This window comes from Syzygium oleosum, unplaced genomic scaffold, assembly GCF_021117445.2.
Source record: "Syzygium oleosum isolate NSW1041296 unplaced genomic scaffold, Sole_v2.1 Sole_v2.01, whole genome shotgun sequence".
NCBI classification, from domain to species: Eukaryota; Viridiplantae; Streptophyta; class Magnoliopsida; order Myrtales; family Myrtaceae; genus Syzygium; species Syzygium oleosum.
The window spans coordinates 30,438,534-30,465,251 of record NW_026607485.1 but is presented as its reverse complement, the minus strand read 5'-3'; the positions used below and the strand labels follow the sequence as shown (position 1 = coordinate 30,465,251).

General features: G+C 39.8%; 1 pseudogene; it reads left to right on the top strand.

Annotated features, from left to right (window-relative positions):
* The first annotated feature begins 20,609 nt into the window (after positions 1–20,609).
* On the top strand, positions 20,610–26,027 carry LOC115691563 (uncharacterized; annotated as a pseudogene).
* Positions 26,028–26,718: the final 691 nt, after the last annotated feature.

Genomic DNA, 26,718 nt, shown 5'->3' with positions numbered 1-26,718 from the left:
TTTCAATCAATGGAGGAGAGTTTGCTAGAAGATTTATGGAACTCTGTATACCAAGCAAATATATATATATTCAGGCCTTTCCTGATGATCGTGCTTTCTTGAGATCGTACACAAGTCAAAGAAGACGAGTCCCACATTAAAGTGAGGTGAAATGATAGAGTGATTTCTAACCTAGTTTGGTGACTTAAGGGTCGAATCCCTTTTGCCGGGCATGCCGGACTCCATGAACAGTTTATCAACTCTCTTTTATCGAATAAATTTTCTCCTCTGATAAATCCACTCCGACCTCTGTCGTTCTCTTTTAAACAACTACCGAGCACAACTCTAATTAGCGAATTTTTTTTTGTATAATTAAAAGGGTGTGGAAATCCATAATTACGGAATTGCTTGACCCCAAAGTCACTTTTTTTTTCTTTTCCAAGTCGAAATTTCAAAGAAAAAAAAAATCAAACATGAAATCAGGGTTAGTGGAGGAGGAGATGCTGGGTGGGTGATGAGTGTGGGCGGCACTGTGGGCTTCTCCTTTTTTCCTGGTGTTGGGGGTTTTAGATTCCAAAGTCTTGGGCGTAAGCGGCTCCGTGTTTCCGCAATTGGTCGTCCCTCCACCGTCGGATTCTTCCTTTTTTAAAGTTGAGTCCATGTTGATTGGCTTTCCCTTTCATTCGATTTTTCTATTATTATTTCTTTGTTTTTTTTATTTCTTGTTTTTTCATTTTTTTTATTTTTCGTTGTGCCTTTCTTCTATTCAAATTTGCCTTCTCTTTTTTTTTTCTTGGTGTCATAAGATACTTTGATGGGATATTTGTATTTTTTTGAACGAAAATTATAAAAAAAAGGTTAGGTTTTTTGTGTGGTGGGTTATGGTGGTGTCCCAAGAGGGGCATGGACATCAATGGCTTATATTCGCATCCCCCGTGGTGGGGCATGGAGAATTCCAAGTGGGGAGGAGAAAAAAAAAAGAAATCAATTCGATATATCGCAACTGACTAATCGTTGAGGGTCTAGTCCATTGTTCAAAGAAGAGTTTTAAATGAATGAAATATATGATTTGGTTGATTTAAGCTTAAAAAGGAAGTCAAGACCATTGGGCTTGTAATCATGAAAGATTAGTGCCAAATTAAGACGAGAGTATTGGGGACTGGCTTGACTCTATGCGTTGCTCATTTAGGTGACATTTCCTTATGTCCTCTCTGATTGCGTTGTTTCAAAAGTGTTTTGGTGCTAGTTACGGTGGTGGAAAGAGGCGTTGCAGTTTTCACAAGATGTTTGACAGATTTCTCATGGTTATAGTATCCTCACAGTTACAACGGCTTCCAATAATTTGAAATTTGTCTTGCCGAATTTAAAGGTATTGTAGTTTCAAAATGAGTACCAAATGTGATTTTACGATATTTCAAAACACAATTATGGTGTAGCCACGTTTGTACCATGAAAGACATATGAACCAAATTGAACACAAATGAGAAATCAATCAACCATATTAATGCCTTTTCACTTCATTGGGTTTCTATCCATTCTAACAAAATTTTCTTATGGCAATCTCTAGACCCAGCTTGCATTTATTGGTGAATTACTCTTATACTATGGAAAAAGGAAAATTTCGTACATGTAAATCACCTATCACGTACGACACTCTCCTCGATGTCTCAAAACATCTCAACAATTGATTTATGAGAATGAGATTTTCTTCCTTGATTGAGATTTATTGAGACGACGATGGGAGCACTATACAGGATAAAGGATCTTTGTCCGGAAATCTTTTCAATAGCTTTATGTCTTATTGAAAGTGAAAAAGATTTGTTGAACAAAAATCTATTGATTAAAGTAGATTACAAGGCTGCAAGATGTTTTTCAAACAAAGTGAAATTTTAACTCCTAAGTGGATTGACAAGTGAAAATCAAGGACTAAATATTACCAAAATCTTTGAATTCTTATTACTAACTGGAGAAATAATTTTTTTTAAACGAAACCACAAAAAAGGCCGCACCATGTTTAAATAGTATATCTAACGTCCCCTAAAACTCAATATGTATCTCATACTAGAGTTCGAAAGGAAAGAAAAAAACTCGATAGTAGGCATAGAATCTTGAAATGACACGTCTGCTTTCATTGTTGAGAAAACACGACCAAATCTATAACAAGACGATAACACCGTTTGGAAGCTCATGGAGCCAAAGATGGAGCTAGAGCCTGAGGCAAGACATCTTTGGAGTAAACATTGTCGGTTTACACTCCTAAATCTATAACAAGACGATGATAACACATGCTGCACAATCCTTGTGGACCGAGGCCACCGGCTAGGACCGTGACACCGAGCCTTGCATGGAACAACTAGACAAGGATGTAACCACGCCAATACAGGATTCTAGATATCACCACATCAAGGAGAGGATCAAGGGAAAATGTTCAACCGACTAGGTGCGACCAAATTGTCTAATCTAATAAATAGCAGGGGAATTACCAAAAGAAGTTCAAAACAAATTGAACTTGTGTCAATTCAATCCTAAACCTTTCAATTCGGTCAATTTAGTATAGCCAAAATTGGCTAGAAATTGCTGACATGAACGATGACTGTCTTATGTGGTACGGCCGGCGCTAATGTGGACAATTTTTGTAACTTTTGATATTTTTCTTTTCTTTTCTTTTCTTTTCTTTTTTTGCTTCTTCCTCCGCCGATCGTTGGAACTCGACGATGGTCGCGATCAACCACAGGCAACAACCGGTGAGGGTCACCCTCGCCGGCCTCAGGGGAGGGGCAACCTCTCCCAAAGCCGGTGAGGCCGACCCTTGCCAAGCTCTGGCTAGGGCGAGCCTCGCTCGAGGCCCCATATTTCAGCGAGATCAACTCTCATTCCTGGTTGACTGTGGCTAATTACCGGCCATCACCGAAGCTTGGTGACCAGCAGAGGAAGAAGAAAAAAAAAGCAAGAAAAGAAGAGAAAAAGAAAAGAAAAAGGAAAACAAAATTATAAAAATATTTAGAAAATATAATAAAACATTACAAAAATTATCTACTCCAGCGTTAGTTGTGCCACTTAGGATTGTTAGCGTCCAAGTCAGTAATTTCCGGCAAAAAATGTCCATCCAGATCACAATTTGTATCAATTAAACAAATTGTTGGAATTCCCAATGTGATACATTCTTGAATGACTAAATTTGAAAATTTTAAAAAATTTTAGGATTAAATTTGTCAAATTGAAAGGTTGAGGATAGATGGCACAAGTGTAATAAGTTTATGATTTTTTTGGTAATATTTCCAACAAATTGTAGATACATTGAAATGGAGGAACACCATTAGATTCATTAAGCTGTGAAAATATACAGATGTGAGCACTAAGGGCGTGAATGATAACCATTATGTTCCAGAAACAATTCCTGAAAGAGAAATAGATTTTTCTATTTCTCTAAGGAAAGAAACCCGTTTGATAACAACAAAAAATTTCTATTTCTGGAACGGAAACCCGTTTGATAACGGCATAAAATTTCTATTTCATGGAACATAAACCCGTTTGATAACAATACAAATTTCTATTTCCCAGAACATAAATCCATTTTTTTAGAAATGGTCTCTAAAATGAAAATCAATCAAACTACCCAAGCCCTAATAAAGCCCTAAAGGCTTATTCATTCTAAGGATTGTATTATTTTTTAGGGCTTTAGGGTTTTTTAGGGGTAAAGACCCCTTTTGGGGGTTAAACCCCTTTTAGGGTTTTTTAGGGGTTAAAACCCTTTTTAAATCCCTAAACTAAGGAGTCTTCAAAAATATCATTTGAGCACCTCAAAAAATTTAAATTTCACTCAAAGTGGGTAGCCACAGGTATTTTAAGCCATTCTGTGAAGTTTTGAAATTTTTTATTTTTGATTTTTTTTGAAAAAATTCACCAAATTTCCTATTTTCCTGAAATATGACTTTTTTTATTTTCCGGAATTTTTCAATTTTTATGGATTTTCTGAAATTTTTTTGAGAGTTTTAGGAATTTTCCGTATTTTCTAATTTTTTTTTATGATTTTTCTTTATTTATTTATTTATTTATTTATTCTGATTTTACTATTTTTTTAATGATTTTTCTAATTTTTTTTAGAATGTTTTTTATTTTCCCGCCAGGAATAAACCGGACCGAACCGATTCGGACCGGTCTGATTAGGTCAGACCAGAGCCAAATTTAGAAAGAGATGTGTTTTGAAGAGAGAAGATAGGTTCTTTTAGAAATGGTTTTCATTTCTCGTCTAGAAATAGAAAACCTACTTTTTTTTTGTTCTGATTTTTGGTCCAAAACCAGTTCTGGAACAAAAAGTTGTTCCAGAAATAGAAAAATGGAATTGCATTACCAAATGAGTTTCTGTTCCAAACCTGTTCCCGGTAACAGAAAACTAGTTCTGGATAGAAACAGAATGGTTATTATTCGCGCTCTAAGTGAACCTAGAGTCTAAATGGCTAAATGCATGATGAATGATCTTAAAAAGATTCATGAGATCACACGAGATTTATGTGAATCCTAAAAGTTAGCAAAGTATCAAATGATATCCCCAACACATCAAATAATATCTCTAATATCCCCTTGAACTCAAGGTGTGTATCACACATTTGAGTTTGAAAAGAAATGAGTTCTCGAACCGTAGACACAGAAATCTTAAAATGGGGATGTCTGCTTCAATTGCAAAAATAAGATCAAGGCTCCCAATTAAGTAGAGGAGAAATTCAGGTCTAAAATGCCAAAAGGGGCTTTTGGTAACCCGAGTTTGACCAACTGTTCTTAATCTTTATCTTAACTCTTCCCCCCCTGCCCCAACTAGAGTAAGGATTATTTGCTCTATAGTAATCACTTGTTGCATATTAAGATGACTATTACACTGAATGAGGATCAGTCGGATGCTAAAAGAGAACCCTAAAATCCATTCTTATTGCAGCAAAATTTGACTTTTCGCTCAAAGCCCCGACGAATCAATGGTGAATGCAAGAGAATTTAAACTACTTGTTTCCTAAGTGATTCAAACTACATTGATTTTGCTCTTTATTTGAATGCTTCCTAACAAAGAAGGTATGCTATCGAGGACCGTTCATGGATGGCAAGTAGAGTTGAGTTCACTCTTGGCCAAAAGGCTTGAAGGCGAAAAAATTCTCAAAGGTATTCTAAAATTGGCTTGGAATTTGCAGATCTGTTACATTCATGTGCACGCATGTGTGAATCACATCCTTAGAAAGCTGTACGTTTAAGGAGAAAGACCATTTTAAGATCATGGTCTTCTCCTTTCTCGCAGGCCCAATAGAACACTAAATGCTTTCCTCGACACAGATCGGGGAGGAAATCGCGATGATCGCAGCTTGACTCTTCTGCCTATCTTGTGCATCTGGGCTCGAACTTCATCTCAGGTAATTCCAAGAAACAGAAATCGTTGCTCGGTCCTCTATGAAGGTTGAATATCCTGCCGTACCTACCCAGTATGCGACGTTGCTTGAGTTCAATCCCTATTGCAAGAATTAAGAGTAGGTTCAATCCAATATGCGAGAATGGCGGAGCCACATGACTAAGTGCGAATCTAGTGTTCCATTCTCGCCTGAAAAATTGACTTCCACTTCGTTCAAGATCATCTATCGAAAGGATCACTTCGAGTTTCTCATATTTCAACTACTGAACACCATAATCGTTATCTCAATGATGACACCTTTTTATCACGATGGAAGGTTGGAATCTCCCATGGATACTCTTATCTTGCGGGGGTGTATTCGCTGTCATGACCAAAATAGGCGTCGGCCATATGGAGAGCGACATTGGCTTTGTGAGGCATCAGCCATGAAAGGAATATCGGCTTCATAATCACCACACGTTGCATAGAATTGGGTTGTAACCGGCACGAGCTTGGCCAGCAAGGGGTTTGGCATATGCGAGATTGACAATGTCAATTCCGGCGGTGCCAACAAGAAGAGAAAAACAATACGAAGTTCGGCCATGGGCCTAGAATCACAAGATGGTGGGATCATGGCTAGATATGCAGGAAAGTTGGTTGGTGAACGTTAAAAGGCAGATGGCAAACGCAAAAACTTGAATTATTCGTGTTAGAAAAATTTCGCATCGGAGAATTTGTGTGGTGTAGAATAGTTACTATATCTTAGTGGACCTATAACTCATTAACGTAAGTTTTTAAAATGATGGTGGGTTCAATAGGATTTGTTGATGAGTTGGCTCCCTCTTGGCAATCTCCCCAACGAAAAGTATCAAATTTGTACTATACGCTCCCAACAAATGGAACAAATGGTATCGGTAAATATGAGATTGTTGAAATGCACATGTAAGTTATGTTAGAAAAATCTTACATCAAAAAATTGGTGTGGTGTAGATTAATTAATATACTCTAATTGGCACATAACTCATTGACCTAAGTTTTTTTTTTGTTGTTGTTGAAGATGGGTCCAACTAGATAAGTTAACGAACTTGGACTTAGGCTCTCCCTTGAGGATCTCCCAAGTAAAGTTCTCTGTTGCATACTCCTAACAGGTAGTCATAGCGGTTGGTGAGACATAGAGAAACAATTCTACTAGAATATATTAGACATAGTAAACAGTTACCAGAATATACCAAACATTGGGACGTTATTCGCATTTTATATACGTTCCTAGCAATGAATTTACTTTTTTTTTCCAAGTATCTCCGCTATGCTTTTGTGCTTGGAGATTTTGTCTTGCAACCCAACATTAGTCCCGCTTTGTATAGAACCCATAAGCCAAATTCTTGCTCCTTTTCGCGGTCGCAATTATCTGAACATTAATAAAATGACTGGTGAAATCTGGAGAAGGTCTAAGAATCATAGCAGTGCAAATTTCTTCTTCTCTGTTCACCACCTCAAAGCCGTCGAGAAATAAACCTTCACGATTTGTTCTTCGTTTGGTTCAAGGTACAAACTAGAATAGCCTACACAAAGCCTTGTAGAAGGACCACCAAGGTTGCTACTACATCTATATGCATGCATGCATGAATAATGAGAAACCCTAATCTACGTACACAGTCCACTTGTAACGCAATCTCCCATAAACTGCTCTGGCAACGAAGGACCACGAAGGAAAGCAAAGCTTATCCGCACACACATTTTACACGAGGATCGATCTCCATTTTTGTGATCAGAAGCATTTGAATTTTTCTGTCACCGTACGACCAACAAATAGGGGCTTCAAGAAGCATAGGATATACATGCCAGCGCAAATCTATAAGTGGCTCCATTAATAACGTGTTGTAAACTTTATATCACGGGAAACGTCTGTGAAATTTGGCTTTGTACCTGACTATGTATGCTGAGTAAATGTGTAACTGCCCTGTAAAACCTAATCTTACATAAAGAATACATCGATGCATCCCGATAAGTCCATGTTTACGACAGATCAAAGGCCTTTTATACGACACATATGTTAGACATAATTAAGCATTTTCGTGTCAAGATTAAATGGGTTAACTCTCTTTTTATATATGACTAAGAAAGGAGTCGGCCTGGTTGTATACATGAATAATAAATGTATCCTGTCGGGAGACACCCTTTTTTAATTGTTTATAACACGTTTAGATACGTTGAACTATATAGATTAACATGTTATCATTTTCAATGTAATATGTTTAGACACGTTTTTACACGTCTAATGTTTACAAATTTACATATAAAAGTTCATATTTAAAAGGTATTAAGTGAGTCGGGGAGTGTAATTCATTTGATTAATGCCTCCAACATGATCAATAGACATGTTGTGTTCAAGTTAGAGATCTGAATTCAACACGGCATGTTTTGACACGAATTGTCGACCGCCACCAGATACACCTACATCGTGCAGAGTCTTGAGCTACCCGATCCAAAAATGTCTTTGCAAGCAGTCGAGTGGATCATGATTTCGGATCTTGAAATTCGATTAATCCCCGCGTCTGTGCGACTCGTCGTGGTGAGGTGAAACGGAGCGGCGCGTGACGAGAGGAAGGAGACGAAGTGAGACGTCGAAGTCATGGCGGACGTGGCGTCCTTATCCTCACCTCCTGACAACGGCTCTTGCAGTTTCTCAACAAGCTTCGAGGGGAAAATAATAGAAGAGAAAGATTCATCCCTCTCCTCAGATCTCACTACCCCACATGTTTCTTCAATTTTCACTCGAAAATGGTCATGATCGTACCGACACTTTTAAAAGCAAGATATATACCCATATATTTTATGCGTCGATCGCACGGATCGCAAAAAATGACGGATTAATTACGTTACCGCATGTTTTTCGCCGTCAAGTACGATTATTATACAAGATATCTTCTTACTTTACGATGACATCGAAACTTTATAAACAATGAACCCTATGGTCTTGGACTTCAACTCATCACACACTGATTCTGAAAATAATTTCTCGAACCGCATTTGGATAGGGCTATGAGAGAGCTTTAGAAAGGTGGAGCATGTCATAAATTAGGGATGTTCTATCTTGTAACTGGCGATATAGATCAAAACTTAATATATGAGAGTAGATACACAAAATAAAATAAATGGAAAATTTGATAACTGTCATCTTCGGAGGTTGCATCACGGGTTGGAATCAAAAGATGACCCATCTGAATTGACTTCCTCAACTATTGGGTGTCGCTCTCCCCATGGATAAGGAAGAATGGGTTCTTTCGGCGGGGAGCTGATCATAATAAAGATTTAAGTTTTTTTTAATGTGACTATACTAGAAAGCAATGCTTCATTTAGAGCATTGGATTGAACATGAAATTAAAGTTGAGTAGATTGTTAACTTAGCCTTTCTTTAAAAGTAAGGAGAGGTTAGGGGTTCAAATCTTAGTTCTCGAAGAGAAACAGATAAATTAAAACGATAGGAATGTAAAGACTTCCTCTAAATCAGGTTAAGATCCCAGAGTGATGTGGGGTGCAATGTTAGGGATGCTAAGGGATTTTACAGAACCTAACAGTTTATGTAGAGTGGGCTAAAATAGACTGACCGGGATTACACAATAAAATTTGTATAATGAGATTTCTTTTAAAAGATGAAAGCCAAGGAGATCGACCCTTAAAGCTCAATAGTGAAGTGAAGAAAAATGATTCTCATGCAACCCTAATTTTATGCTCTTGTACGGCATTGGAGTGGATGACGAGGGATATGAGCGTTCAACTTCAGTTTCTCAATTGGAAAGTAGATTAGTCTATTATAGCTGGTGTGAGGAACTTTTTCTTTGAATTGGATCCCCTAAATTGTAATTTAAACTAATCTTTTAAAAAATGTGATATGAAATGCTTTCAAGTTGTGTGGCCGAGACAGTTACTGGGCTTAAAATCATTCTCTAGGTCGCCCATCGTTTTAGATAAATATTTAATTGTCTGTCCAAAATGACCTAGTCTAAGCGGGACTCAGTGGGTGGTCCGAGTCTAAGAAGAAAATCGCTACTAGATCCATCCATCTTGTTCTTCAGTTCTAGTGGGCACGGGCAAGCAAATCAGTGGGCAATCAAACCCATGATCAGGCATACGACAATATAGAGATGTTGTTAATGTGGGTCCGGATAAAATAAATGATGAACATGTGCACTTTTTGGTAGAATAAGATAAGGGTCAAGAGATAGTCGATCCTTTTTTATGCCGTGGAGCATGATCTCTAGGACCTACTTTGGACCAAACCGGCCCAACCATTTGGGCCTAGAAGCATCACAGGGCTCAAGCCATGATCACTCCTAGTTCCAATCACAGCAAATCATAATGAAAAACTCACCAGGACCAAAGTCTCCAAACAAGTACAATCTTAACAACGTCAGCACAATGGCCAGCACAATCCTAAGATTCCGATCTGCGGGACCATCTAGCGGGAGCAAATCAGGGGATTAGACAGAAGCTTCTTTCTGTCGCAAAAGGCTATGGTTTGCGAATGAATGTTGATCGTGACGAGTTTCATCCCATTGGTCAAGCAAAAAGGTGTCATTTTAGTTTTTCAAAAAGCACTAAAGCTTTTGGCAATTCAGTATAAACTTGCAATTATTGAGGATGGTTGCACTTGCATCAGCCAATGTGTACGATGTTGAATCAAATTTAGACAACCAAGCGAATTGACTTTAGTGACGGAGAGATGATGAGGTCTCATCGAGTACGTATTGCCGAGCATCTTGGCTTTGGCTATCCTTTTCTTTGGAGAGAATCATTGTGATATCCTGAAAATTCGATCAAATTTGATGATTTATGAAATGGTGATTTCATCGACGCTCTATTAGTAAATTCTCGCTCTGGCCTGATCACCCAGGGAATACTAACTAAAGGGGAAAGGCTATCGAAGAATTTATTTCTAGCAGCCGCCGTTAGTTCGAGATAAACTATAGTTGCGATTGATCGATTTCAGCCACGAATTATTATCCGATTTTGTGTTTCAAGTGCTCAAGGATATCACACTCGTACTATAGGACGTCACCTCATAATTTTTACGAATTGGCCATCGAAAATTATTTGCTAAATTACCCTTCTAGAAACTTTTTTGTTAGATTAAATCTTGGTCTTTGGATTGAACTTGAAAAGCAAGACTTGATCTTAGCCCTTGATCTTTGCTTGGGCATCAAGAACACATCCTAACCCTTGATTTTTGCTTGGGCATCAAGAACATATCTCAACCATTGATCTTGATTTAAATTTAAACCCTCTTTCTCTCTCTCTTCATTTTCTCTCTCCCTCTCTCTCGGCCGAATACCCCACCACCGCCGTTCATCCACCAGCCCCTCACGCCACCATCCTTGAGCCTCGTAGATCGCCGTGTGCCGTTCACCGCCGTTTGCCGCTTGCCTTGTCAAGCCGAGGCCGCCACGGACAGCCCGTGTCGTCGCCGTCGTCCTCGCGTCGTCATCGTTGTTAGACGAGTAAGTTAACATCTAATCCCTTGTTTAGGATGTTTAACTTGCATAGGGTAGTTTAGCTAGTTATTGTTTTAGTGTGTTTGAACTTCTAGAATGAGCGTTGGCGAGTCTTGATTGCTAGACTAAGTTGAAATAGATGTTGGATGTTGATTTGAACTCTTGGTGTGGTATTTTCATGGCTGAGAAGCGGTGGATCTCAAAGTTGAAGGCGTTTCTTGGAGTTTTTATCTTGATTTCAGAACTGATTTTACTGTACGTCCCTGGTTTTCCATTTTTATAGAGCATTTTGTGGTTAGAATCTTGAAAAGTGTTCTTCATAAAAGTTGTTCACAAGATCTTGATCTATAACATACTTAAATTTCAGATTTTTCTGAGCTCAAATGGGTTACACGAAGGTCCAATTTCTTACCGAATCAGAACTGTTTTATACGGTGGATTCCGTGACCTTCGTGCCTTCTCAGATTTTTATAAACATTTCCAGTTCGATTTCGACCATACTTCCTTCACAAGATTTGTAAAAGAAATCCATGTCTACAACGTATAAAAATTTCAAAGTGTTTTGAAAGGATTTGGTTTGTAAAATGAGTATTTCTTGTGGTTCAGTTCCCCTGTTCCGGCGGACCAATTCTGGGTTGTTTCCGAGCCTCAAAAGTGATCTTTGTATAAGGATTTTGGGATTGCATTCTTCATGGAAAATATTTGTGAAGGTCTTGTTTATAATATATTCGAATTTTATAATTTTTTTGGAAACCATTTGCTATGCTTTTGAAGTTGATTTCCCAAATCATGCAAATCTGTCCAGTTTTACTAGAATTCCATAATCTGCCGGTCTTTACTTGAAATTTTTGGCTTTCGATTTCCGGCCTAATAGAGACAGTAACCACAATTACCTAGCTTTTCAATAATGTTTATTTGGCTATGATCCGATGTTGAATGCTTTTGTAAATTCATGTTTTAAAATGAGGTTCACAAAGTCGATTGACCGTTTGCATGTGTGACCACTTATTATTGTTGTGTGGCATTGATGTGAGCACGATTCATGGATGCATTGGCTAAATGAAAAGATAAGAATTGGCCTGAATGCTTGTGTGCTCGTGTGGTCACACGTTGGAGCCGTCTTGCTGTAGATCGCTTGACGATGCCTGATTTATCGGGGTCTTGCTGTAGATCGCTTGACAATACTCGATTTATCGAATGCCTGGAGATTATCTGGATTGCCGATACTCCGGATGCCTTATCGCGGCCCGAGGCCGGACTCGATGCTCCTTACGGGATACCATCTTATTGTAGATCGTTTGATGTTGCCGTATTGGAACGCCGTCTTATTGTAGATCGTTTGACGATGCCGTGCCCAACGGGGTGGGACGATGCCCGGGTAGGTCCATAAGACTGCCATCTTGCTGCAGATCGCTTGATGTGTAGTGGCCCCAAGGGGGCGTAATAAATGGAATACGTGTGATGCATAGTGCTTGATTATGGGGGTAGAAACTGCTAGGCATGGTAGGGGACGTGCCCAAGTGGATTTTGCCTTATAATCGAGACACGTGCGACTGTGATGCATTGATGCATGGGAAATCTCATTATACATTCTGGGTATGCGATATGTTTGATGCATCGTTGTGACATATGACTATATATGTTATGCATAATATATGTGCCAAAGTAAGGTAAGGATGCCTGTGGTTGGTTAATGATTTGTGTCCAGTGCATGGTCGCGTGATTAGGGACCCCCGAGGTGAGTTGGCCTTCTAAACGGGGCTTAGGCCTCAACTTATTGAGATTTTTATCTTATTTGTGGTTGTTAAACATTTTTTTTCAGGCCCTTAGCATGTTGATGTACCCAGTATGATTCGGGGTGCCTGGAAGCTAACTTTTGGTGAAGTAGATTGACCCCAGCCTGACATCTCTTTGTAGACTTTTATGGAAATGCCCGAAGTGGGCTTGTCAAAATGTTCCCAGGGATTAATCAAGTAAATGTTAAAATGGTGTTTTGATTTCAATGTTGTAAACCGTTTTCCTATCTATCCTTGTTTATTGTTATTGTCTGGGTGAATCTTTGTTTAACTTCCGCATGCGTAATCAAAAGATAAAATGTTGGGTCGGCGACGCATCCTGGGAAGTCGCATCATAATGACCATTGCAGGATGTTGCGCGCTCGCGGGGTTCGGGGCGTGACAATCATCAAGAGCCACGTTGCAAAAAGTATCGCTCAAAAGATATTGATTCGCTGGAGATAATGTCTCTATAACCCTAAATTTCTAGGGAAAAGTGTCAGAAAAGTCTTAAACCTAGTGCATTGATATCAATTTAGTCATAAACCTTTTTATGGTGCCAATTTAATATTAAACATTTTGACCTAGAGCCAATTTAGTCCACGTCAGCACCGGTCATGCCACGTAGGCCTGCCGGTGTCCACGTCAGCAGTATCCGATCAAAATTAGCGGAAATGATTGAATTAGCTCAAGGTCAAAAGGTCTAGGACTAAATTGGCACAAATGCAATAAACTTAGAACTTTTTGACACTTTTCCCTAAACTTCTCTGTTCCATCATAAAAGGGAAAGTCCACGAGTGTCTGCATAAGTTTTTTATCTTTGTTTTGATGTGTACAAAAAGAAAAATTGGCAATCTCACAAATAGTAAATCCAGATAAATTTATTTTTCCTGATAAACGGGCTTAGGCATCCATTTTTTTGGATTATATAAAAAAAGAGAAAAAGATTGATCTATTTTTACTAAAGTTTCCTATTTCGGGGTATTTTCCTGGTAAGAGTCGTCTTGTTAGGGTATGTTATGCTTTTGATTATAGGCCGAGACGATTGATTCTTCTTATACTCGGTGATTTGATTTTGTATTATTGTGTATTCGGTCTTTCTTCTGTCCCGCCTGAATGTCTCTCCTGCTCCTCCAATTTTCACTATTCTCTGTCCCCCTTTCTTGCCATCTGATTTTCCTCCGCTTTCCACGGTTCTAAACCTATCTTTGCCACGCGCTTCCATTTTGCATCAATTGGTGTTAGAGCTAAGGCCCGTTCTTTGTCGTGATCCTTTGTAGCACATAATGTTGGGCGATCAAGTACCAATATATGCACAAAATGAGCGTAGTAGAGATAACAAAGGGTTAGCTCGTTGTTGTAGCTATGGTCGTCGTTGTCTCATCGTCATCGTCGTCTTCCAGGTATTAGAGGCCTAAGCACCCATTTGATCTCATCAAGCCATAGTAGGTCCTGTCCGATCAGAAGAGGGTAATTATCAGAATAGAAGATAGTGGATGTTCACTCGAAGAAGAGTGACTACAATTGACCTCTTGACATTATTTTCCCATGACAATGTGAAAAGCACTGTAGAAAGAGGTCCATCAGTATAAAGCGGTCCATCCACTGGTAGAGAATGAAAAATCAAACCATTGGAGGTGTAAATAATGGCCCTCAAAATCTTCCACCAGAGAGTGCATATCTTTATTCGCACCAAAAAATGACCAATTTTGATTATATGGACAAGTAATAGACTTAATTGATGAGAGTACAGTTGATGAAAAATAAAGGTCATCGATAAAAAACAACAGTCGACAACTTGATGATTAGCAATATTTTCGGAAATCTAAGCTCTTTTAGATAAATGTCGACAACTTGAAGAGAACCAAGGAAGTTATTGATAGCAAATGACAATTATCTGGGATGAAGTCATCAACATTGACATTGACGTATAATTGCTTAGTAGCGATATTTTCGGATATTTGACCTTCTTGTGGATAAATGTTACTGTAACTTCTTGCAACTGCATTCATCTTAAGATGAGAAGTCGTGGTGACATGAAGATATAGAACCGAAAGCTCCGGAGATGTAAAGGCATGGCTAATACTAATGAAGAACTACTTATAGGCAATTATGTTGTAAACACTCTAAATACTAGTGTTCTAAATACTAGTGTTCATGTACTGTAAAAACCCCCCACGCACAAACAAATAACATAAAATCTTTCAATTTTTTGCACTGTAGTTTCCAGATTCATATCATCGATTAAATTCTGGCGTGTATCTTTACTGTAGTTTCTAGGTGTCTCATGGTTGATTAAATTCCAGCTTTTTAACTTCGCATTCTCAGGTTTTGTCGTCGATTAAATTCCCGATATAGTTTGTGCATGTTTAGTTCCGTTTGAAGTGAAGTTATCGATTTCCTTGTCTACTTGTACTATTTCCTGTCTGGAATTGTCACAAAACCTATCTTCTCTAATAAAAAAAGCTTAAGACCAACTTTCGGTGGAAGGTATTTCGTCACGGAATCGAATTCTGACGAAACGTCTTTTTGGCACACCTAATGGGACCAGTGTGGTCGATTTGAGAAATTACAATGCCAAGAATAAGGAATCATCTAGAGGCTAATCATGATGCGGGCAACAACCCTAATGATACGGCTATCCAATCCAAGACCTCAATCACTCCAGCAAAAAAGCCAAGCCAAGGGGGAAATGTCGAAATCCTGTGGCACTTTACGAAAGAGCAGATGAGGGAATAAGCACCAAACTTTACTTTGGCGGCTACCATTAAAAAGTCGTTTAAGGAACAACATAATAAGATGACAAATCCCATAGCAAGACACATTGCTGATGTGATCAAGTCGATGGTCGTCATCGATGTCATCTCCAGGCTCGGGACATTCAATCAATCTCTACCGATCCAACCGAATACAATGGCTTCTAGGTATGTTTCTCCAACTCTTAATCAACTAAACGACATAAATAATTTAGACCAAGTGATCCTACCACCAATGAGGATTTTACAAAGGCATGAGAATCCTATCTACCCTGAACCTAGGGGCCAGGAAGGTCAAGTCTATCAACCTATCTACCTTGAACCTAGGGGGCAGGAATGATGTCAACTTGTGAATACTGATTAAGTGGCTGAACTCGCATTACAACTATTAGGTGTCGACAGATGAATGGTTAGGCCTATATAGAGGAAGCCATATCTTGATTGGATCGACAGTATACCTTACCCAAGAAAATTCATAACTCCTGACTTCACTGTTTTCATTGGCGAAGATGACTAGTCGAACGTCGAACACATTGGTTGATTTATTGCCCAATGTAGAGAAGCAGGAACAAATGAATTCCTGAACTTAAGTTATTCTCTTTGTCTTTATAAAAATGTTGCTTTTACTTGGTATACAAATTTATCTCCTAATTCAATCCATACTTGAGCTGAGATTGAAAGACAATTTCATTCTCAATTTTATAGAACGACATCTAAAGTGTGAATTGCTTATTTGACTAGAATTTATCAATACGATAATGAATCAATCGATCAGTTTATTGCTCGATTCAAGAGGGTGAGGAATAGATGCCTTACTTCACTCTTAGAGAAATAATTCACAAACTTGGCTTTCGGTGGATTTCAAATTCAATCTTAGAAAAAAATTTGAAGGCCAAAATTTTGCCAATTTATTTAAATTGGCAATAAGAGTGTCTAAGATGAGCAATTATTTAAGGACAAATATAGAGGGCCACATGAAAACTCTACACAAAACGTGTCTTTTGTGGAAAAATACGAGCCATATGATGAATCTGACTAACATAAAATTCGGCAAGAAAAAATCAAATTTGCCGATAATAATGGGGCACATGATGACTCTTGATTATTTAATTCAAAATAATCAAATGATCGATGAATCATTCAATTCTTCTAAAGAGGGCACTTGTTTGCACAAAAAAATGGCCAATTTTGGTTATTATAGGCAAGTAATAGACTTAGTCGATGAGAACACAATTCGGTGAAAATTAGAAGTGTCACATCCCAGCCAAGACCGTGACCCGTGATATACTTGTGACGTCCCGTTAAATTTTTATCTCTCGATTACAGACAAGCGAAAGCATATAATTGAGACAGTCACAACAACATTCAAACAACAGGGTTTAAGCAGACAACAAGAGCACACCATATATTTACATGATACTTAGACATTTTACATGTGAAGCCTATTTACATGCCCCTTTTTTTTGTCTTACGGGTCGATACACTTATGCATACCCGCTATAACAAAGGTTGGGTTACACTTAACCCGCTACTAATTCATCTTCCAAAAAATTCCATTCCCCAAAAACGCTTAGTCACTCCTGGTCAACCGACTAGGACCCGTCCGCGACAGTCCCATCGAACGGGCCATTAAACCCACGAAGGGGTCCAATTAGTCCGCTGTCCTCAGTCCACCCATACCAAGCCTCGAACACATATGGGACGTTTTGCTCAAGGCCTTCATTGACCATGACTTGGGAAATGACTTTGCGATAGGCTCTCCCTCCGGCCGCATCAATCACGTCAATCACATCTACTAGCAACTCCACAGGGGTTCCAAAACGGACTGGATGAGCAGCCATCCTATGGTTCTGAGGGAAAAACAACGGGGGTGAGTTGAGGACTCAGTAAGTAAAATTCACTAATTTCAAATTAGGAGGAATCAATTGTCATTAGACATACGTTCAACCTTACCACCCCAGTATCGACGACAGATCAATAGCAAAGATGTATTTACCATCCAAACATCACTCATGATGTAATGCAATTGCCAAACAAACATGAAACATGGTGTTTTCATGATGCACGCCTCAACAAATGCACATAATTCGTTCGGTTCATGCACCATGGCGTGCACACAAGGCATATTTCCCCTTTTTCTCGTCCAAGCTATGTCTCGACTCATGCTTTGCTTATATAGGCAACCATACAAATAAAACCCGCATTAAATCAAGTCCAAGCATGGTTCAGGATCAAACATTTAGCCAACAACGTATTGGATCGTTCTATCGTGAGATTAGGGAATCTACTTACTCTACCAGGCAAAGCGAGATTTTGTGGGGACCAAATGGTGACGTGAGAATGAACTGATGATTGGCGTGAGAAGGAGATGGTGGCGTGAGCAAGAGAGAACCGGTTGGTGGGGTAGGCATGGATGGTGATGGTGTGAAGAAAAAGGAGACTAAGGGGGACCCAAGTCTATTTATAATATGATCTACTCATAGTCCTAATGAGTTAAGGCCGAAATCCATTAATGAAGGGGGCCCCTAAAGTCTACGCTTCATTATGATAAGGCCTTGAAAGTCTATGGCCATAATTAAGCTTCTAATGCAAGCCTTGAATTGAGGCCACACAACTCTCAACTTAGTTTTCAAGTTTGTACCTTAGGGTCATTAGGCTCTACTAACTTATTTAAGGCCTAAATAAATCATAATGATCTCTCTCTCTCTCTCTCTCTCTCTCTCTCTCTCTCTCTCTCTCCCTTTGGCAGAGAGCCTTCTTGTTAGGCGTGAATGATAGTCTTGGTCCTCAAGACTCAATTATAGAAGTCTTCCACAAGATTCTTATCTCTATTATTGGGGTCTTCTTGGTCAAGCTTTATCATTGACAAATTTCTAAGGAAATTGTCAATTATTGGTACTATATTTCAATTATGAGACAACTTCCAAAAGAAATTGCTAATTTGTCCTCTAGTCCATAGCTTCTCCTTTGGGCGTAAAATCACTTTCTAGAGGCCACAATTATTGGCTCATGCAAGACAACTTCATTATTGGTTCAAAACCCTATTATTAGGGGGTTGGTCTTCATTATTTACCAACTTGTCCAAGAAGTTAGCAATAATACACAAATAGTCAAGTCATCTTGTCTTCTTGTCCAAGAAGCATGCTAGGCGTGAATCACATGACTATATTAAGAAACACTCAATAATTGGGTCCTTGCTTAGTTCTATTGGCACTTCCTTCTTTGGACACCAAATTTCACTAAATTTGGTTTGGCAAAGAACTAAGGTAATCAAGGTTTTAGGTGCCTTAAACGATCGACCCTCCCCTTTAGAAATCCGAGGTTCGGGGCCAAATAATGTCTAAGTGGTATTGAACCAAAATCTAGAATGACCAAGTAGTGAACTTGTTTGGACAAACTTGACCGGCACAGGGCCTGGCACACAGCTGGGCCACTCAGGCACAAGGCTGGGCTCATGGCCGGGCCATACGGGCACCGAGCCTGCCGCACGGGCATAGGGCCGAGTACATGGGCATGGGACCGGGCCGCACGAACGGTGTGCCGGGCGCACAGCTAGGCCACACGAGCAATGTGCCGTGCGCATGGATAGGACACACGGTCGAGGGATCGATTCATGGATCGGACACATACATTGGCTCATGGGCGGCACAATGCACGGCCCATGACCAAGTCTAATTGGCTCGGGGCTAGGTCTGGGCCCGAACTAATGGGCACAATGGTCGACATACAAATGGGCACATGGCCGGCCCGTGGCCTATTTGACGGGCACACAGCTGGTCCATGGCCTGGCGCGAGGCCTGGCACATAGCCTGTCCATGGTCTACCCAATTCAACACAACAATCCATGGCCGATTCGTGATCAATCCATGTTCGAGCATCAACGATCCATGGTCGACCCTCGGTTGTCATATAGTCGCATGGAATCGAACAACGGAATCAGTCCATGGTCGCCCATGATCGGTGCATGATCGTGTGGAATCACCCGCGACCGATACATGCCTACACGATATGATCCATGGTCATCCGAATTGTCCCACTAGCGACCCTTTTGGTCGAAAGGTCAATCTATGGTCGAATCGCTCTAATCGACTTGCATGACAAGAAAGTCTTTTCATTGTCGACCTCTTGGCCTATCCATGAACGATCTTTTGATCAGATCATCACCAACCCTCTAGATACTAGTTTCAATCATATTAGCCAATCCATGACCGACCCTCGAATCAGTCCGCACACTAATTCTATGGCCATCTTCCTTTGGTCGTCTCAGTTCAAATTAGGAATGTTACAAGAAGTCATCGATAAAAACAACAGTCGACAACTTGATAGTTAGCGATATTTTCGGATATTTAAGCTCTTTTAGTTAAATGTCGACAACTTGAAGAGTATATCGATCATTTTGGATATTTAAGCTCTTTTACATAAATGTCCAACAACTTGAAGAGCATCGACATCCAAGGAAGTTATCGATAGCAAATGACACTTATTTAGGATGAAGTCATCAACATCATTGATGTGTAACTGCCTAATAGTGATATTTTCAGTCATTTGAGTTTCTTTCGGATAAGTATTATTGTAACTTCTTGTAATCGCAGATAGGATGAGGAAGTTATTCACCTTAAGATGAGAAGTCATGACGACGTGAAGATATGTAATCGAAAGCTCTGGAGATACGAAGGCAAACACTATATTGCAGAAAAACTATAAATACTAGTGTTTGTGTATTGTAGAAACTTTCGCACACAAACAAACAAACACGATATCTTTTAATTTTTGCACAGTAGTTATAATTTTCATATTCACGTTGTCAATTAAATTCCAACGTATTTCGTAGCTGTAATTTCCAAATCCACATCATCGATTAAATTTCGATGTGTATCTTTGCTATAGTTCCCCGGTTCCTCGTCGTTGATTAAATTTCAGCATTTTATCTTTACATTCTCAGGCTTTGTTATCGATTAAGTTCCAGCACAATTTATGTACGTTCAGTTTCGTTTGAAGTGAAGTTATTAATTCCCTTGTCCGCCTGTGATATTTTCTGTCCAGAATTGCCACAAAACTTGTCTCTTCTAATAAAATAACTAAAAGGTATTTCGTTGCCGAGTCGAATTCCGACAAAACATCTTTTTTAACTCTTTGTGCCATCTCCTAGGTTACTAAGATACACCTATGATTCCATACATCTTGGCTTCCCAAGTGGACTCATCAATTCCTAGGTTGCAAGAAAACTTGAAATGGCTCAATGGTCATCCCAATAGATGTGAAGAAGAAGCCCCGCGAGCAAGTGCTTCCCCTTCACAGCCAGTGGCACCCGGAGATCCCGCCAGTTGCGGAGGTACGGACGGGCGAGGTCTTCTGGGTGGAGATGGTGGATTGGAGCGGCGACAGGATCACGCAAGAGTATTCCGCTAAGGACATCAAGCATGCCGACCTGTCCATCGTGAGTTCTCCAGTTTGCTATTGATTTTCCCCCGTCACGTCTCTCGCTTATCTTCCGATCTAATTGTATTCACGATTTCCCCCAATCTTGGAGAAGTCAAACCTCCTTTGTCCTAATGAACCATAAATTTCATTTGTGAGCTCTCTGCAATTTTTCATCCACACCCATGAATGGCTCCTCCAACACCGAGATCAGTAGTGCCAATACACTTGAACAAAGAAGCCATGGGACCGAAAACTGCCTCTCCACAACCGTCGTCACCCTGAAAGACCCGCCAGCCGTGGTGGTTACGGGCGGTGAGCTCTTTAGGATAGAGATGGTAGACTATACTGTGAAATCCATTGATATGACCACGGTAAGTGCCAGCCAATGCGAAGCAAGCTCAAATAGGAGTTTCCAACTCTTGCTTACACATCGGGTGAAGCAATAGAAAGTCAACTCAAAAATTAAGCAAGGCTAAAGACTATGAGCTATGAGAGACTCTCTATAGGGAGCTTTTAAGCCTGTTGTATGTGAATACCTCAGTAGAGTTGTTGATTCCGGTCATTTACTTCTTATCTAGGGTCATTACCTGAGTGGACCGATCAGAGTTCTGGATCCAGATGGAGTTCCCGCGAAACCGGGCTGTTAAAATATGTCTCGAGTTTGAGCCCGTAAACGAAACTCGATCCAAAATAAATAAAAGGAAAATCTGAAAGTTGAATATTTATGGATGTCCACCATGGAAATCTATATTTCCTGTTCGGTTCGTGCAGTTGGCCAAGGAAGTCAAAAGTAGAAAGTCTAGTTAGACTTGTGTTGACCGTGAAAACAAGACTCCAAGAAAAGGAAACCTAATTGAAGTTGATCAAAAGAGGAAACCAGAGAAATTGATTTCCAATATGATTCGGTCAAGAAAGAAAAAGGAAAGTCTGACGTGGACTTTGTTGACCAAATCTTGCACTCCTTTAGGCGGTGGACATACGAGCAGATATATATATGGCTTTCACGTTGGTTCCAGGCCAGAAGTTGATCGTGAGTCTTGAAGCGCCCTAATGTGAGTGCTTGGTGTGCCGTGCAAGTGAACAAGAAGCACTGTTATTGTGCATGAAGAAGGAAGCGCCGCGTTCGTGAGTGCTTGGCGGTGGGTATTTCCGTGGATTCTCGTTCATGAATTACATCCAAGAAGAATTAGTGTTCAAGCGTAAATCTTATGATAAGATTTGCGTATAATTCCTTCGTGAGATTGAAAGATTATTTCGCAAGAAATTGTGGGGCTAAACACTGCGTGTGTTATTGAGTGTAATTAGAGCTTGGGAAACACCGAGAGTATTTGAGTGACTCGAGTGCGGTTGTAATCTCTATTGTATCGTTTGATCTATAGTGAAATTCCGTGCTGCTCTCCCCGTGGACGTAGGTCACTACGACCGAACCAAGTAAATCTGGTGTTCGATTTATTTTCTTGTTTTGTCAATTTTATTGTTCGATCGCTTGGCTTCTACAACACGGGCAATCTTCTCACTGTTGAGATATGTGACCTGGGTCCTCTGCCAGGTGATGAATGCGGTTACACAGCAACATTCGACAGAGAAAATGGAGGCGAGTTTCTGACAGATCATTTCCCATATTGAAGGAATCTATGCATACTCACCACAAATATCGGGTATATGTCCTAATTCTGCATGCTTTATTTCTTCCAAACCTAATGCCTGAAGCATAGTAACATGTTGAAATTACTGTATTGGTTTGCCTGGGGAATGACAATTTTCTACATGAACCTTAGGTGTGACGTTTCCAGGTTTGACTTGTTGAGGAAAACTCTTAATGAATTTTAAAGCTGACAAAACTTTCTATGTTTATCTTGTGAATCTGACATGCATTTCATTCCAGGTTAATATATTTTGGAAGTTCATAAGGAAATATCAAACTTTACAAGTTCTCAAAACTAAAAGTTCAGACTCAGAATGAGAAGTTCAAACTTTACCATAAAAGTCATTCAGACTCTATTTTAAGTCTTCAAAGAACTTTAGACCCTTTGAGAAATAGGTTCATATCTTATTAAAAGAACCCTACTAATCTAAGTTTTAAAAGAAACGCAGACGCAGAAGTTATGCAGACGCAGACGCAGAAGTTATGCAGATGCAGATGCAGAAGTTTTTCAGACGCAGAAGCAAAACTCTTTCGGAACGAAACACAATAGCTAGTAATCTGGCATGGATTTCACAAAAGGAAAGTTTTGATTGTCTCAATCTAAAGCTATAATTGATTGACAATCAAACATTATGACAAGTATGCATTACAACGGATAAAGCTCTACTTATAGAAATCAAGATTCTGATTGTATGGCGACCAGAATCAGCGGGATTCAGATTTTGTCAGCAAACGGCTACTCAATCCATTTTATACAAATCTGTCTAAGATGAAGATTGGAAGATGATCCTCTGAAGACTGTCCAACGGCTAGTTTGGAAGTGGAGGAGTATAAAAGGAGATCAGCGAGGAGCAGAATGAAGAGAACGAAATCAAGAATCAACAAGTCCAAAGTCTGAGCATACTCTGATCCTTTCTCTTGTCTTTCTTGAGCTAAACACTAAGATCTTGAGGGATACTTTGTAAGAGTGATTGTGTGAGATAAAGAGTCCTATCATACACAAGAGTGCTGTCACTCAGAATCTGTAATTCCTCTTGATTACATAGTGAAATCCAGCCAGTAGGCTGTCAGCGTGGGAGAGTGGACATAGACTTACTATAAGCCGAACCACTATAAACTCATGTGTAGTTTTTCTATCCCTTATTTCTTGCTTTACATACTGCACACCAAGAACACTGTCTATATAAACTGTTTTGAATCTGAATTTTATTCAGACTCGACTATGATCAATCATTTCCGCTATAAATTGATCAAAATTGTTTAAAATCAGCTATTCACCCCCCTCTAGGTGATCCTTGCTAGCTACATCATGACTCACCCTGGATTAATTGGAACTGCACCATCTAAGGAACTCCTAAACATATGGAACGACAGGGAAAGAGAGGTTGAAGAAAATGGACTGCAAACACTCAAGCTATGTGAGGTTTTGCATATGAGGCCACTAGCAAGCTTACCATCAACCAAAGGCCTCGTCCTCAGCAAGGTATGATACAATTAACTAACTCGTAGCAATCGAAGCAAGCAATAGAAAGCCACTCATAGGGTAATGTAATCCGCAAAATGGTCATTTACCGACTGCTTAAACTGAATATCAGTCATGATATCAACCATCCTTAGATTCAAGGAGGCACTCCTGAATGGGAAAGGATCGCGAGGGAAGCTGCAAGAACAACTCCAGGAAGAGAAAATGGGGGAAACTGCGACATCAAAAATCTAAGCAGTGGTTCAAAGATATATCTCCCGAGTTTTTGTGGAAGGAGCAAACCTCAAGACTTGGCGATATGCACTTCTCTCGGGGTGATGGTGAGGTCTCCTTCGCGCGGGGCAATCGAGATGAGTGGCTTCTTAGAGCTCAAGTACGGTCCATTTCTCATCTCTTCGCATTACATAACATTATAGTTCAATAGAAGCAGTGACTATTGATTTAAAAGCGTAAAATAGCACCCCTACCAATGGTCAAGAAGCAAAATTCATAACTAAATGAGAAGTAACAAGTACTCTTTAACAGTTAAAACAGTTGAAACTCCACTTACTTCTAAAGAAATACGTGTTAGTCACATAGAATTTGAGACATTGGCAACCAGAAACTCACATAGCTTCGGTAGTATATGCTCAAGATTCGACCACACTGCTCATGATTTATAGAGCATCTATAACCTCTGAGATTTTATTTCCCGACTTCGACTAATCTTTTTCTTTCCAAATTTACTCTCGTTCATCATGCAACACATGAATGTTAAGTCTTCCTTACTTTTGGTTGCTAAACGGTATTCTAGGCTTCTTCGTCAATTAGATGCGAAATCATCGGGGGAGGGATGAAAGAGTACCTTACACCATTGGGACCGACTCCTCCCCATGTGAACCCAATCTTTGAGATAGGACCGGTGGAACCGAGATTTTCAGAATGGCTGGTGTTTGAGGGGATCAGCGTTGATGAGAGCGGGAGGCAGCATTACCTTGATGCCACCGTCGCATACAAGCGGGCAGTACTAAACGCCATTGACTACCTCTCCAAATTCGGCTACTCCAAGGAGCACGTTTGCACATCTCTTATAGAAACCTAAATCACTACTCAACACTGATGCAGAAAATTCTCGCCTGGGTCTGATCAGGGACCGGTTAAATCTTGCGGTGGGTTCCACCTGGTTCCACATCATGCAACGGCTGCGATCCTGTGATCTGGGTGAATCGGATCAATTCTGAAAAGAAAAAAAAAAGACTCCCAACAAAAACCCATTCCTCAAATTTGACTAATCTTATATAGTATCTTTAGTGTGACTGACAGAATCACATGTCCTGACAGATGTACCTTCTACTATCCTGCTTCCCATGTGAAGGCAGGATATCTGGAATTGTGGATTCCCCTAATGCTGTAGCAACACTTGCAATCCCAACGTCCATCTTTGATCTGGTACCTCTGTCACAAACTAAGCTCCTCCTCATCCTCGATGATGAACTCAAAGCATCCTGATAAACGACTTCAACTAGAATCTACAGATAGTTTGCTCATAAAGTGGCGAATGACGCAACAAATAGAAAGTAGATGAAACATGCTACTCCACTGGTACATATTAGATCATTAAACTAGCGAATTTTTTCGATGGGTGGATGTATATTCTTTTCCGTCTTCCACCACCTTTTCATCCATCAAACTATACTCGATTTCCTTGTTCTTCTTTTCGCTTAAGTCCACCATAACTAATACCGCTAAACATTGCATGAAGTCTATCTTCCATGAGTTTTTTCTTGCCTATCAATCCGTAAGAAGATCCGGATCACTTTCAGCAAGTCCAGATAGCATACCGTCTAAAGAAGTGTATTTATTGCAGGATATTCGTCCGAAGAACACGGTCCCAGTGGGGCCTTGGCTAGTCAGGAGGCCAGATGTCCTCAAGTGCACTTATGATGGGAATCTACCTATAACAAAGAACCTTAGTGCCACTATGTAGTCCTTGCTCAGGTGGCCAAAATCACAATAGTTAAGGAAAACATATGTGCTTGCACCTCTTTCTATTCCACTTTTACAAAGTATAAGTAGACCTGTGAAAACAAGAAACATGTTACTTCTGGACAATGCAATTTGGGCGGCAATGGACACTCGAGCTCAAGGTTGGAGAGAGGGAGACAGTCGAGGTAGTCGGGCGGTGATTCGGCTACGCGACAGTCGTGGGCGGCGCAGGGAGGAGGGGGGCTAAGTTGTAGACGTTGGGTTGGATCAGTGTTTTGGATAGGTGGATTTTCATGGTAGATTGTTTTTCAAGTGGTGAGCCGGGAGGGTAAAGTTGGAAAAAATGACATAATCTAGAGAGTAGATAAAAATCACAACTGATGTAGGATGCGAGAAGTGAAATTGCAAAAGCTGAGGATGGTTTTTGTAGGCTTTCAAAACTATGGAGGTATTTGATTTGCGCATAAAAGTTAGGATGGTTTTTCAAATTCTCTGAAGAAAAGGAATGAATCATTACTATGGCTATGAGGAAAGGGTGAAATAGACATCATTTTCCGTTATTACAAGAGTTGGTAGGTAAATTGCATCCACAGTGACAAATTGCCAACAAAAAACAGTTCCACTGAACAAGTACAATCGGGAGCAACCTCACTTAATATGATATAATTAAAGACTAATATCATCAAAAATCTCAAATTGGTATAACAAATTAATGTCTGTATCACAAAAAGTTTCAAACCGGTAGATTGTAAGCACAATTGCCAGCATAATCCTAAGACTCCGATCTGCAGGTCCCACCTGTGGGAGCAAATTGTTAGAAATTAAACCAAATTT